At 37.8% G+C, this 14,933-nt stretch overlaps 1 long non-coding RNA gene across 2 annotated transcripts; it reads right to left on the minus strand.

Annotated features, from left to right (window-relative positions):
- Positions 1-6,451: 6,451 nt before the first annotated feature.
- LOC112198231 lies at positions 6,452-10,122 on the minus strand. Of its 2 annotated transcripts, none has more exons than XR_005810526.1 (8): positions 9,767-10,122; positions 9,122-9,167; positions 8,937-9,001; positions 8,579-8,830; positions 8,308-8,441; positions 7,852-7,928; positions 7,313-7,378; positions 6,452-6,588 (listed from the first exon to the last, which is right to left on the minus strand). It is a non-coding gene; the product is annotated as an uncharacterized LOC112198231 (long non-coding RNA). The 2 variants fall into 2 exon arrangements; XR_002935905.2 differs by having other exon boundaries at positions 8,937-9,027; positions 9,767-10,118.
- Positions 10,123-14,933: the final 4,811 nt, after the last annotated feature.

Raw genomic sequence — 14,933 nt, forward strand, 5'->3', positions numbered from 1 at the left:
AGCTGCAGGTTGTAGCATGTCATTAGTAGCAAAATAGCAGCTAAGCATGAGGAAATTAAGGAAAACCACGAGAGTCCATACGTAGGAATGGAATAATTTCAGCAGGAGGGGAAGTGTGCCAAACCAAAGATGGTGAAGTCAAACCCAGATTAACAAGCCTATCAGCGACAATGTTCTCTTCGCGAAGAACATGAGAAGAAAAGAAAGACATCACACGAGTTCTACCCATATAGTTAAGCCACAGGATGCACAACTACCACGGGGGACAAAAGATGGTTTAGAGAAACATTCAACCACACTAGTAGAGTCACATTCAAGCCACACACAATGCCAACTACCTAAAAAGCCAATTCAACCCCAATAATTACTGCTATGAGCTCAGAAAAGAAAGCATTATGGTGTCCAAGGCTAGTGCTAAAGCCTCCAATAAAATGACCTTGCCAATCCCAAAAAACACTCCCACAAGCTGTAGGACCTAGATTTCCTTTACCAAGACCATCAGTATTGAGCTTAATCCACGGAGAAATAGGAGGAGGGCACAGAACAAGCTGATTTTCTTTTCGGGTTTTAGAGGTTGGTATCACACCTAATGCAAGAAGTAATTGGGCATCTAAAACTCCATTAGTGTCACCAGGTGTATGAGAGCAACAAATTGAAGCCAAGCTTTAATAGATCAGAAGACACGCATAAGTGAAGGTTTTTTGTTCTCAAACCGTAACATATTACGAAACTTCCAAATAGCCATAATTACATACAAGCCTCCTGCAAGCTAAAGATTTTTCAATTGAGTAGAGGAGGCCTTGTGAGTGAAAACATTCCAAAGATCTAGCAAAGAGCTACTGGATAGTAGAGAACAACCAAAACAACAAGCAAACCACTACCAAACATGTTGAGCAAAAGAGCAATTGAAAAAGAGATGAGTCTAATCCTTCGTAAAACCAAAATTACAAAGCTAACAGACAGACACCATAGAAATACCTCTCTTCTAAAGTCGATCATCCATAGGTAACCTATGAAATAAGCGCCAAGCTAGCAAAGAATAGCATGGAGGAATATAGTTATGCCACACTAAAGAAACCGAAGTCAGCGATAATAATTTTGGACGTAACTGTTCATAGGTAGAGGAAAAAGAAAGTGTCATTACTTGAATTCTCCCAAACAAGAGTATCACTGATAGGTTCCAAAGGGAGGGGGACTAGCACGATATCTTTAGCCAAATCTGGGAAAGCTTGACAAAATCGAGCCGGCAAAGCCCAACTTTGATTTGAAATAAAAGAAGCAATAGTAGATGTCAAATAAGCATAATAAATCGTAGCATGAAGCTTATCAACAATGGGTATATCAAGCCATTTTTCAGTCCAAAATCGAACTAATTGTCCATCCCCAATGAGCCATTTTGAATTTTTAAACAATAGGGAAAGTGAAACCTTTAACGCATGCCAAATTGAAGAACCAAAATATCTAATCTTCATATGATGGAAGATCAAGAATCGACGATGGGCAAAAATACTCCATGCTGAATTAACTGTTAGAACACGCCACCCCATAGTAAGAAGAGCTGCAGAGTTAAGAGTTTTCAGATGTCGAAGACCAGGCCCAGCTTCTTTCTTTGGTGCACAAATTTGATTCTAGGAAACTGTGTCAAGCTTTTTAATGGCTATGTCCCTAGACCATATGAAATTGCAAGCACAAATTGATAAGTATTTAATGAGTGATGACGGCCATAGATAAGTAGAGAAACTATGAAGAAGCATACTTTGAAAAACATCATGAACTAATTGAACACACCCAGACATAGATAGAAGTTTTCCTGTCCAACCCACTAGGCGAGCATTTGCTTTATCTGCCAGAGATTGAAGATGTAACCGACAAGGCTTACCTTTAAAAATTGCGACACCCAAATAAGTAAATGGGGCACTTCCACATTTAAAGTCCAATATACGGTGTATTGGCCTGTGTCAATGAGCATAGGAATCTCCCAAATGAAAAGTACTCTTTTTTTTATTTACCAGAAGCCTAACCATAACTCTCTAAAAAAGATTGCAGACAAGTGAGATAAGAGACATCCCCATGGCAAATATAAATAGATCATCTGCATATAAGACATGAGTGAGGGAGCAACCTCGCGGAAGCCTCAAAAACCTCTAGACTCAAGATTTCCGTGGATTTATAATTTTCTTCTCTCTCTCTCTCTCTCTCTCTCTCTCCACCCCTCCCTCCCTCTCTCTCATCCCATCTTGTTTTGCTCTTATCACAAACTTCTATGACAAAAAAAAAAAAATGCAGCTACCCATTTTTTCTATCACCAAATGAAACACATAAAAAACTCTATTGAAAAAAAAAACTCGCTTCAATTCAATTCTATAACCCAATATGCTAATAGATCTAGAAATTGAAATTACGAAGTGAAAAAAAAGTGAGGAAATATGTTGATAGTAAGTAATTCATGAATAAGAATGGTTTCTTCCTTCTTCTCCATAATGTCCTTGAAGTGTCAGCACCTCTCGACGATTATCCATCAACAACAAACTGAACTTGTTCCTTGCCGGAGCGATCTTGCCTTGCTGATTGAGCACAGCGAGGGTACAGGCATCCTTCGATGCAATGAGGGTTTGTGAGGGTAAAGGAGGATCCCCCGAGGGCGTCTCAGGCCTAGGGAGTAAACCACTAAACCTTCCTAAGAAGTAAAAAAGCAATGCACCCCCTAAAATGCATAGGAGAAATTTAGAAACAGAGCAGGAATTAGAATACTGAAGTTTTGCTAAAATTTCACTATTGTAATAGTTGGATTAAATGTCTCACTCAGCATGACAAAAAGTTTCTTCAACTAAGATTCACATACGTTTGAATGATTATAGGTTGAGGAAGAAACTATCTCAGCCTCTATGTTCTAATGTCTCTGTTGCAGGGATTCTAGTTAGGACCTTGACTGGGATCCTCGATCACGTTTAGGACCCTCACTGGGATCCTCGAATATTTGGGTGACAAGTGAGAGATGAAAGTGAAGTGGACTCGGTTATCAAAGTGTTCTAAGGTGATATATGTGAACGGCGAAACGCATCAACCCAATCCAGACTAGCCAAAAGAGATCGACGGACTAAAAATTTTAAGTCACGAACTACTCCTAAGTGCATATAAAGTAAACAACAATAAAATAAATTGCTTGAATGTTAATGAGCGATGAAAGTAAAAGGCTAGAAATGAATCAAAGTTACTAGAGTAAGATTGCAAGGCAAAGTACCTATGAGAGAATAGAATTGAGTAAAAAAGTTTGTGTATTGATTTGTGTGTTTGGTGCATAACCCTTTACAATGAGTTTAGAGCTCCTACATATATCGATCAAAACCTAAGCTAACTTGTCCTCTAAGACGTGGAATCTAAGTGGGATTCAACTTCCTCTTCGGATTGATTCGTCCATAAATGTCCTGATTTAGTCAACATCTAGAACCTTCACCATTGAAATCTTCAATTGGCTCGAATTCCTTCCCTAAACAGACTCTTCGGCAGAATTTATTATTTGGGCTTGGCCGAATAGTTTTAAACTTCCTCTCGGCCCATCTACATAATCACCCATTGAACTTGGACTATCCAAACATATGCTGTATGGTCCACTTTACTCATCCTTCTGGATCGTCCAACCCAAAATCTCAAACCTTAGTCGGGTGATAGAATGATGCATTCTTCTCAGTCGTACGACTCAAAAACTATTATCTCGGGAATATGACCCAACGTCTCTTTGGTCAATTCTCAAACTGGGTACACACGGGAGTTGCTAAATTTAGGTCCAAACAAATCTATCACTTAAAAAAAGTCTGCATAAAAAACTGAATACAATACCCCCTTAACCAATCAAAATAATATATGAGAAATTCAATCCGGCCTCTCTTGTGCTTCACTAATGGGTGAAAGTGGAGATTTATATAATCATTTTTGCTATTGACTTTCCTGACTTTATCCATAAAGTCTTCAAACTCAAGAGCCTCTAGGCAATCATCACCAGTGAACATCAATCACCTCTATGCTGTTCATCACTTTGTCCACCATGTACTGTCCAGTACATATCCACACAGTAATTTTTTATCATTTAATTTTTCATTCTAATATTTTACTAAGTACACGACCCAAAGTACCTAAATATCCTTAATCTAAAAAATCATGAAATATTATACTTTTTTACTATATTAAGGTTACTATTTAATATCAGGACTAAATACTGTTTAGTCCTTGAGCTTTTTGACCATAAAACACTTCAGTCCCTGACCTTTTAATTTCACACGTTTAGTCCCTGTACTTCAAAATTTCAGACCAATAGGTCCTTGTTGTCTAAAAATCGTGGTGAAATGTCTATTATGCCCTCAGTTCTTTTTTTTAATTAATTAATTATTTTATTTTATTTTTGGAAAAGGAAATTTTTTTCCCTTTCTTTCTTTTTTTTTTCCTTTCTTTCTTTCTGTTTGAAAAAAAAAAGAACTGAGGGCATAATAGACATTTCACCCGACTTTTAGACGGCAAGGACCTATTGTCTGAAATTTTGAAGTACAGGGACTAAACGTGTGAAATTAGAAGGTCAGGGACTGAAGTGTTTTATGGTCAAAAGCTCAAGGACTAAACAGTATTTTGTCCTTAATATGATTAGTGTATTCTAGTATATTGACATTTTGTAAATGACCATATATATTTTTTTTTGAACACGTGGGGTGTCAGTCCATTAATAGTAAAGTAGGAAACATTACAAATATGACTCACCCGGACTCCGGGCAATGACAGAATAGAGTCATGAATGAACAATCTAAAACCCTAGACTACTCAAACATAATGTAACCATAGGATTAAGCTCCAATGCTTCAAGTAACCTTGACACTACCAGGGTAGACTCCGAACACAGCCAAGACCCTACCCTAATATTATTCATGTTTCCAGAGGGGTGGGGGATTCTCCGGGCTCAATGAACAGGTAAAAAATAAAGATAAAAACTCGAGGCCCAAAAGACCTACGAGCCCATGCTACAACAAGCCCAAGATCTAGATCCAGCCTTTGATCCACCATGCTAACGTTAGTGCCCAAACCTCTCGACAACCACCTCACGCCGGCAGCCGCAGCGTCGCTCCACCCTAAGGACCTGTCATCACAGGTAGACGTATTCACTCCAGAAGCAAACTGTTGCCCCCATGAAGTAGAGGAGCCATATGCCGAAAGACCCGCATCCCGTCCGATTACACTACCATTATCGCCTGGCCGCTGTACGCTCCACTGCCACACATCAAATATGGCACCAGATCTGACGCCGGTGGACACAGGAGGGAAGCTCGATTCCCCCTCAGCCCAACCACCAGAGCAACCTGTTAGATTTGGACCCACAACACTCCATGCTGGAGGAAGGCCATCATAACCAATCGCCGGAGACTCAGAGGAGCACCAAGCGCCAGAAACAAGAAGGAGGCCGAGGCCTCCCAATGCCAAGAGGATCCAACTCACAACAGCCTTGAGACCACCTTCATCATAGACCAGAGAGGAGGGAGACCACCCGTCCGAGTCAAAAGAACCAAACTGCTGCCGCCGCCGGGAAACCCTAGGAGAGAGCTTCGAGAGAGAGAGAGAGCATTTTTTGAAGTCTATTTAGAATGAGAAAGAAGGACGTAAATGACCATATTGATTACTTGGAGAAATCCATAAAGATTTATTATTGTTCTCTTTAAATAGATACATATAAATAGGTTTTGTGTTATTTGAGCTCTCATCCACCAAACACCATATTAATCAAGTATAAAATTATGAGTTGAACATTCAACCAAAACTATATCAGTAGTTTCTTCACAGTGGTGAAACTAAAAAGTTGTCATTAGAGGGGCCAAACAAATTAACAGTTACAAAGTTTTTTCACCTGTGATGTTTTATATTAGAAAATTAATTGATTAATCATAACTCAAAGAACAAAAAAGAAAATAAACTAAAAAATGGGAGTAAAGCGATATGTTTTAAAAACATTTAATGCCATTGATTTTGAAATTCTAAATATTATGGTTTCTAACCTCATTTAATTACAATTTATTTAAGAAAAAATTAAATTAGATAGTTTCTAACTTTATTCTTGTATTAAACTCGGCTTGAGCCGGCACTGTTACTAAGCCGATGAACAGTGTACTCACAAATAGTATATAGTAAACTAGAATTTGTTGACCGCGCGTTGCTGCGGGTTTTGGAACAAAATCTAAAACTTTGGAAGATTTTGGAGTTATTTTATAATAATTATTAATAAGTATGTGGATTAATAAGTAGGAGGAACGCCATGAATCTCTCACTCCAATTTTTTTTTCATTTACTATATATTTGTTAAAAAAAACAAATACAAAATGATTATATTACCAACAATTTTTTTTTTCAAATTCAGGATTTAAATTTCTACAATTGCAAGTCCAAAGTGTAAACCGACGATGGCACGGGATTTGCTTGCTTGCTAATGATGAATGCTTTGATGCTCATGTCACGTCGAGGCATTGATCGATTCAACCTCTGAATTAACAGGTAGATAATTCCAATCACAAACAGACCCAAAGCCGTTATTTTCTCCTTCGCTCAATCACCGGTCTACTGCAAATTCAAACAAAATCAATTCTCATACTAAATTCTCATGAGAAAAAGAAACAAACTTGAACACAGAACAGAGCAATTAGCACCACGAAGTCAGAAACATTCTCACTAACCCAAAAAAAAAAAGGAAAAAAAGAAGAAGAGAAAAATAGCTAGTTCAAAGCAAGTACTGTGCCATAAAATTTAAAGTAATCAAAACCCAACTAACATAGTCTTCTAAAGAGGCCTCAATTTCCGGATCTTAGCTTGGCTCTTCATATTTTGGGCTGTTTTCACTTTCTTCATTATGCTTTTTAAAATCTCTAACTTGCTATGTCCGTGTGCTTCTATTCAATCTCTATGACTATTCAATTCTCTATTTCTTAATCATTCTTTATTCCATTAATTATGTTTGAAGTGATAACACATTTCTAAATTGGTCATCAAACAGAGGAAGGGAGTATTATTTGGCAGGCCATTTCTGCCCATAACCCAATTCTGATCATCGAACATGCATGTCCGTAAAGATAAGGATGCTAAAAGTTGCTGTACTTGGTACTATATATCTCAATGAAAATAATCATTGCAATGCCTATAAAACTATATGACAACCCAGCTGCTAAAATGGAATGCCTCCTTTATAAATCAGACTGTTGGGAACATATATGTTGTTAAATCAAATCTTTACCTAATCAAACGAAAAAAGCTAGGTCTCTAATCAAACATTGTTGATGAAAAAAATTACCAGTGGAGGAATCCTTGCGCTCTCTATCAAATAGTAATCCACTGGATCCAATCAAATGGTAGCTAACTGCAACAAAATCATACCAAACAGAAATTAGACAAATTGATCGAGAGTCTTCAGACCCTATAGCGACAAAAGAAAAACAGAACCTAGCTTTAAAATGAAAGGGGCTTATCTATCTTATATTGAAAATCTTGATTTCAAGCTACCAAATATTTTAGATTGCAGAATTGCAGCTGAGCCCTAAATTACAAAACTTAAACTATATTTCTTAAACTGAGCAATCATATAAGCATTTCTAACAAATCTTTCTGCAATTCCCATGAAACAATTAAAAATTAAATACAAACCCAAATTTCATAACCAATAAAAATGTAAGCTTGGCTGAGAGTTTGCAAAGCTACTACGTCATTGAAATACTTTGTGTAGGCAAGTTGGAACAAATCAGTGAAGTCATTTGGATATTAGATATGCCAATGTATTTCACATGTAGCAGTACCATCAATGTGAACTTACTAACTGAAAAAATAAACAGTTACTATGATTGGGTTCCCTCTACCCTGCTAAATTCTATTCTTTTCTTCAAAGTCCCCAAAGAACATAAAGTTAGCGTCACCTGAAAGACTCAAAGAAAAAGATCAGTTAGGGTAATCATTTACAGAAAACTTAGGATAAAAGTGATTAAAAGCTATTATAATCTACATAGTCATCCAACTTGTTTTCAGAAACTGAGACCGGTACAGAGAAACCCAAAGATGAAAAAGTTTTGTTAATCAACATCAAAAAGACAACAAAGCAATCAAAACTTGACCAATTACCCAAATCAATGTTAATGTCTTGTTGAACATATCAAACAAACTCAATTTATGTTCAACATCAAAAGGAGATTCCTTTTCCTTTAGCCACATGAAATTGAATATAAAGAAATAAACAAAATGTAATCTTCACAACTATGTAAGCTGAAAGAAAAGAGAAAGTTAAAAGTTAGCACCAACCTGATGTTAAGAGAAAGCCCTCCTTCCCTCAGAGTGTAATGATTGGTGGGTTGGTTTTGTATTATCATCTGATGAGGAAGAAGATGAGCAGTGACATGGTAAGATTTGTAAATTCCTCTTGGGGAGCCTCGTGCCTGTGAAACCATTCAAATATTGCTCAAGTTTGAATGAACACAAAAGACATGGTAAGATCTGTAATGTGTACAAAGTTCAGGAAAAAAGGAAGACACATAAAAACTGAATACACAAATTTTCAGTGCAAAAAAATTACTTCAGTAGTAGGAAAAAACTCAAATGTAGTTTTCTTTCTTGCAGTTGAGGGAAACCATCTTCCTCTTCTTATCCAAATCACTATGATCATCATCATTGGAGTTGGAAAATTTCTTGTGAAACACCGAGTCCTTCTTTCTTGTGAACTCCTCAGCCAAGTCTTGATAATGATGAATTGGTGGTAAGTAATATTTTTTCCTCAAGCCAAGTCTACTTCTTTCTTCTTGGCTTTGGCAATTTCAATGTGCTCTTCCTGCAGAATAAAAGAATGACATTGTTTAGTAATAATAGCTCAATTTATATGAAGTCAGGGAAGGCATGATCCTATAAAATTTTAGCCATTGTTATTAAAGACTTACTTTCCATCAATAGCATCCTCCAGTACATCATCGTCCTCGAACGAACTTCGTAACTGACCATTAGCCTTCATATAAATCCAAATGGTAGCAGCTAAATCACAATATGAAATTGGCCAATTACAAAATTGAAAGAATGAAACCAATTAGTGACAAAATATACTCATTAGTCACTGTAAACAACATACTTTGTGTGAGAGCCTGCAACTTGGTGGCCTTCCTTCAAGTTTTCAGCTGCAAAGAAAACCCAAAAAGGCAATTAGCTGTGAAGAAATTGAAAAGAAATTGACATAGCATTTCTTGAAGTACTTGTGTCCATGTTTCCTTTCAACTGAAATATTTATCAAAGGTATCACATAATGCACATATTTCCAACTTAACAATTTATATTCTTTGTATATGAGAAATTCAAGTAATTAGTTAGCTTAGTTTTCTGACATTTATGCTGCACATCGTACAATTATTATCCCTAGAAGTGCAAAAGCACACAAAATGACACCAACCATGCAGCAGGAGAATATATTTTACTACCACAGTGAGGCTTAATCCCACAGTGATGATTGGTCCAAACACTAAATGATTAGTTCACAAATCAATTGGATTATTCACAAAGAAAATGGTACAATACAATCATTCATAAGTAGGTTGCAGAGACCCAACATGCAGAATCAAATCTAATGACTTCGTGCAAAAACAAAGCAAATAACTTCATCAGCGTCCTAATCCTTACTCCAAGGGCAAAAATTTAATTCAATCAGCTGAAACCCAAAGTTATATCCAACTGAAACACATAAAAGACTCGAATTGATAACTAATGCTATGAAAAAACCAACCTTCACACTCAGAGTCTTTAGTTAAGGGCGGTCCGAAAGACGTTTTGAATTCCTCTGATTCTTTTGTACCCGGCCCCTTAGTCTTTGGGAAATTTGATCACTCGCTTTCGTTGCGAATTCTTCTCCCATTTCCTCCAGAATCGCCTTCCTTCTCCTCGCCCAAATTAGTCACACACGCAGGAATCTATCACAAAAACACCAAATCAGACAAATACCCAACAATCTTTCACAAAAACCCAACAAATAAGTGCTAAATCGAACAGAAACGAACAGAATGATGACATGCAGAACCTATCGCCCAACAATTACACTACCTCCGAATGCGCAGAGCTCAGCCAAGAACGAATAGAGAGTGAGATGATCGGATCCATCAGTTCAACACTTATTTATACGTAGGTCAAACAGAATAGCGAAATTAAGCCAAGAATGGAGGGTAAAACCGTCATTTCATATTACCGGCTCGGCTCGAGCCGGCACTGTTACTAAGCCAATGAACAGTTAACTGAGAATTAGAAGTTTATAAATTGGGAGGCCATGTATAGAAATTTATTTTGTTTATCTAACTATTTATACATTAATAGAATAATATAAAGAAAATATTGCAAAAGTAAAATGGAATCGGAATTGGTCTACTCATTTCATTTCATAGTCCCTTTATATAGGGAAGGAATTACAATGGAAATATCAATTACAATAATGACATTAAATGCTGATTGATCCGTAATTGATGCTGATTGATTGGTAATTGTTAATTCCTTGATTCCCTCTCCGTCAGTCACTTTGACGAAGGCACATAATATGATTTTCCTTTAACACTCCCCCTTGTGCCAAGTCAAAGATGAAATGGTGCATGAGTTGTTGCCTCACTAAAAACCTTGCCAAGTAACAATAAAAACCCTGTGGGACAAAATATACACCTTGGTCGAAGGAAAAGAGCACAACGCACCTTTTACATTTGAGGATGACATGTGTGTGTTAGACTCCCCTTGATGTCTACACCTCCCCCTGATCCTTACATTAATCAAGGGAGCTTGGAAAGTCTTCGCATTCCTATGCTTTTCACATGTTTCCCAAATATGGCATTAGGCAATGATTTGGTGAACAAATCTGCCACATTCTCCTCAGACCTTACTTGAATCTTGAGGAGGGTCTGTTGTTGCTGATTGTAGAAAAACTTTGGCGATATGTGTTTTGTATTATAACCCTTGATATATCCTAGCTTCATCTGTTCGATGCAAGCTGCATTATCTTCATAAATGCAAGTAGGCTCATTAGTGGTAGAACTTAAACCACTAGTCCCTCGAATATGTGTAATGATAGCTTTTAACCATACACACTCACGAACCGCCTCATGTAGAGCAATGATCTCTGAGTAGTTCGAGGAGGTAGCCACAAGGGTTTGCTTAATTGGTTGATCTCCAAGATATCGTCTGTTCCCAATGATAAATACATAACCAGTTTGGGAACGACCTTTATGTGGGTCAGAGAGGTACCCAGCAAAAGCAAACCAACCAAAACGTCATTTGGGGTTTCGATGTAGTGAGTGGCGCTTTTGCCATCAACATTTCCTTTAGGGATTACAGTTCCATCTGCGGTCTCTCTTTTCTCTCTATAGGGAAAGAACAGCCCTAAGTCAATGGTCCTTTTTAGGTATCGGAAAATGTTCTAGATACCATTCCAGTGATGCTATGTTGGCGCTGAGCTAAATCTAGCTAACAAGTTCACCAAGAATATAATGTCTAGTCGAGTACATTGGGCTATGTCAATAATGCGCCTATTGCACTTAGATAGGGAATTTCAGCTCCCAACATCTCTTCATCTCCCAACATCTCTTCATCATCTTCCTTTGGACGAAATGGATCTTTATTTCCACCAAACTTCGACTGATCATGGAAGTGCTAGCAGGATGATCTTTGTCCCTGTTAAATTGCCTGAGCATCTTTTGGACATACGCAGACTGGTGGATTAGAATTCCACAAACTCGGTGTTCTAGTTTAAGGCCTAGACAGAATCGAGTTTTTCCAAGATCCTTTATCTCAAATTCAGATTTCAAGTAGCTCGCGGTTTCTCTTATTTCATCAAAAGTACATATTTTGTTCATATCATCGACATATACAGCTACAATTGTAAATCTAGAACTTATTTTCTTTATGAATACGCAGGGGCACAATTCATCGTTCTTATATCTCTTCCCAATCAAGTAGTCACTTAGAGCCCTTAATGAAATTTTTTTTTGAGTCAACCTTCTCAGTCTTTATTGGCTCGGGGCTCTTGATTTGTGGTTCTATCCAAATTCGAAATCTAAATAAGGTAATAATTACGAACTTTTTTTATAACTTCATTCAAAAATGAAACTTTCTTTTGGGGAAGGAGAAGGAGTCCTTGACCTGCAACGGATAGAGGAGGATTTATTCAATCACATAGTTTGGGCTCCTAGAATATGGCGCCCTTAGGGCTTTCTATTTGATTGACAGGTATACCACATCTGCTCGGATTGTTTCAATCCGTAAAGTAAGTGTTTCAACCTAATTGCAAACGCACTCCGTGGTTTAGAGTCACTTGACTTGGGTAATGTAAGGCCATCAGGCACTTTCATATATATCTTTGAATCAAGATCCCCATAGAGATATGCAATAACCACATCCATAAGCTGCATTTCCAGTCCTTCGGAAACTACCAAGCTAACTAAGTAGCGGAACATTATAACGCCCGTTACGGGAGAGTATGTCTCCTCGTAGTCAATTCCAGGGCGTTGTGAGAAACCTTGCTCCACAAGGCGAGCCTTGTACTTCAGGACTTCATTCTTCTCATTATGCTTTCTGACAAAGGCCCATTTATATTCTACAGGCTTTAGACTTGGTGGGGTTAGCACTATCGAACCAAATACTTGTTTCTTTGCCAAAGAATCTAGTTCTTCCTGGATTGCTTCTTTCCATTTAGGCCAATCTAGTTTTTGTTGACATTCTGCAACAGAGCGTGGTTTGATATCATCGTGCTCTATGATTTCTTGAGCAACAGTGTATGCAAATACATGATCAATGTGTATGGAAGATTTTTCTATCAACTCATACACACTCTCATAATCCATTGAGATTTCTTTGTTCTTTGGAATCATTTCAAACATTAGAGCATTCTCCAGTATTGATTCATAGACATAACTATAATAAGAGACAATCTTATGAGGGGATTCTCTACATTGATGATTAATGGATCAGTTTGTGCCTTACTAGCCCTCTTCTTCCTTGGGTGAGTGTCAATCGAACCAAGTGGCCTCCCCCTCTTCCTTTGGGGAGCTTCGGCCTCAACCACACCTCCACTAAATGTGGTTGCAGTGCCTCTATCTGCAACACCGTGACCCCTGTTGGGGACTTCTAACCTTGCAGGCATATTTACAGCTGGTATATGTGATCTCATCACTTTTGCGATATCAACAAACGCATTAGTCATCAAATCTGCTACGTTCTGAAGATCGATTATTCTTTTCACTTCACTTTCACATTGTGAAGTGCGGGGATCAAAATGAGACAGAGTGGGGACAAACTATGACAATTCCTATCGTTCCCTTGGAAAATCCTTTTTCCTATCTCCCCCTAACGACAGGAAGACTGTCTCATCAAAGTGACAATCCGCAAATCTAGCTGTAAAGAGATCGCCTGTCAAGGATTCCAAGTAGCGGATAATTGTTTGGGATTCGTATCCAACATAAATACTTACTCGTCTCTGGAGACCCATTTTGGTGCGCTGTGGGGGCGCAATAGGCACATATACTGTGCAACCAAATATGCATAAGTGTGAAATGTCAGACTCATATCCAATTACCAACTGGTACACAGAAAATGGTTGGCTAGTAGTGGGTGTGAAATGAATAAGTAAAGTTGTGTGCAATACTGCATAACCCCATGCAGATATAGGCAGTTTGGTGCGCATAACCAATGCCTTAGCCACAATCTGTAGCCTTTTGATGGTGGCTTCTGCGAGACCATTTTGTGTATGCACATGGGGTATAGGATGCTCTACATCGATCCTAATAGACATGCAATAATCATCAAATGCTTTTAATGTAAACTTTCCAGCGTTATCAAGCCTTATAGACTTGATAGGGTGATCAGGGTGGTGAGCCCTTAAGTGTATAATCTGTGTTAGGAGTTTTGCAAATGCAGCATTTCTTGTGGATAATAAAACGACATGTGACCAGCGGGTCGAAGCATCCACTAAAACCTTAAAGTACTTGAATAGTCCGCATTCTGGATGGATAGGTCCACAGATATCTCCTTGTATCCTTTGTAAGAATGGAATGTTTTGTTTTTTATCTTTAGCATATGAAGGTCTCGATCCTGTTTTTACTAAAGAGCAGGCTTTGCAAAATGAGTTATGTGCCTTTGAAATAGTCAATGAGGCATAATGGGAGGGAGGTAGTGCTTCTGGTACATTAGAAGGCAATGGCTGCATTTGAGCAGTACTAGGACCGACACCTTGCAGTGTGACAGATTTTTCTCCCATTTTATTTTCCACTCGAAAGAAGAGATGTTCATGTGAGTTCTTGACTTGGTTCATAAACTCTCGCAAGCGTACAAATCATTATCAAGTAAGGGAAGTATTAAAACCTTGATTATCGTACTTCGGGGATTAGGTGTTGGACCTAACTGAGGTAATTGGCGCTAGAATAACTCAAAAGCATACAATGAAAAATAAAAATAAAAATAAAATAAAGTAAAATAATATTCACAAAGCACCAAGTCTTGGCAATGCTTGGCTTCGCTCACACTAAGCCTAATCAAAGCCACTAACTTGTAGCCCAAATGAGTTATGCACAATGGAAGGTAGAATTTTGTGTGGGAGTTTTGAATTGGGAATTAACTAAATTAAAAGCAAACTAAAATAAAACCAAACAACTAATTATCAAGCAAGAAATTAAATTTGGATTTTCAAATTAATGGGAACATGGGAGTGTCGGGTGATTCACACTAACTCTCTTACAAATATCGATGTCAATTTCACAAATGCATGCATTTCGTATGTGTTAAGTCCCGTATCTAGTACCGGTTAAGGCTACTAAACCAATTATCCTTTCGGTGTATTGATTATGCCGGTTAAGGCTACAATCAACTCTCTAATTTAGGCATTACGCCAGTTAAGGCTGCAAAATCCAAAATTAGAGGCCCAGAGG

This window comes from Rosa chinensis, chromosome 4, assembly GCF_002994745.2.
Source record: "Rosa chinensis cultivar Old Blush chromosome 4, RchiOBHm-V2, whole genome shotgun sequence".
Taxonomy (NCBI): Eukaryota; Viridiplantae; Streptophyta; class Magnoliopsida; order Rosales; family Rosaceae; genus Rosa; species Rosa chinensis.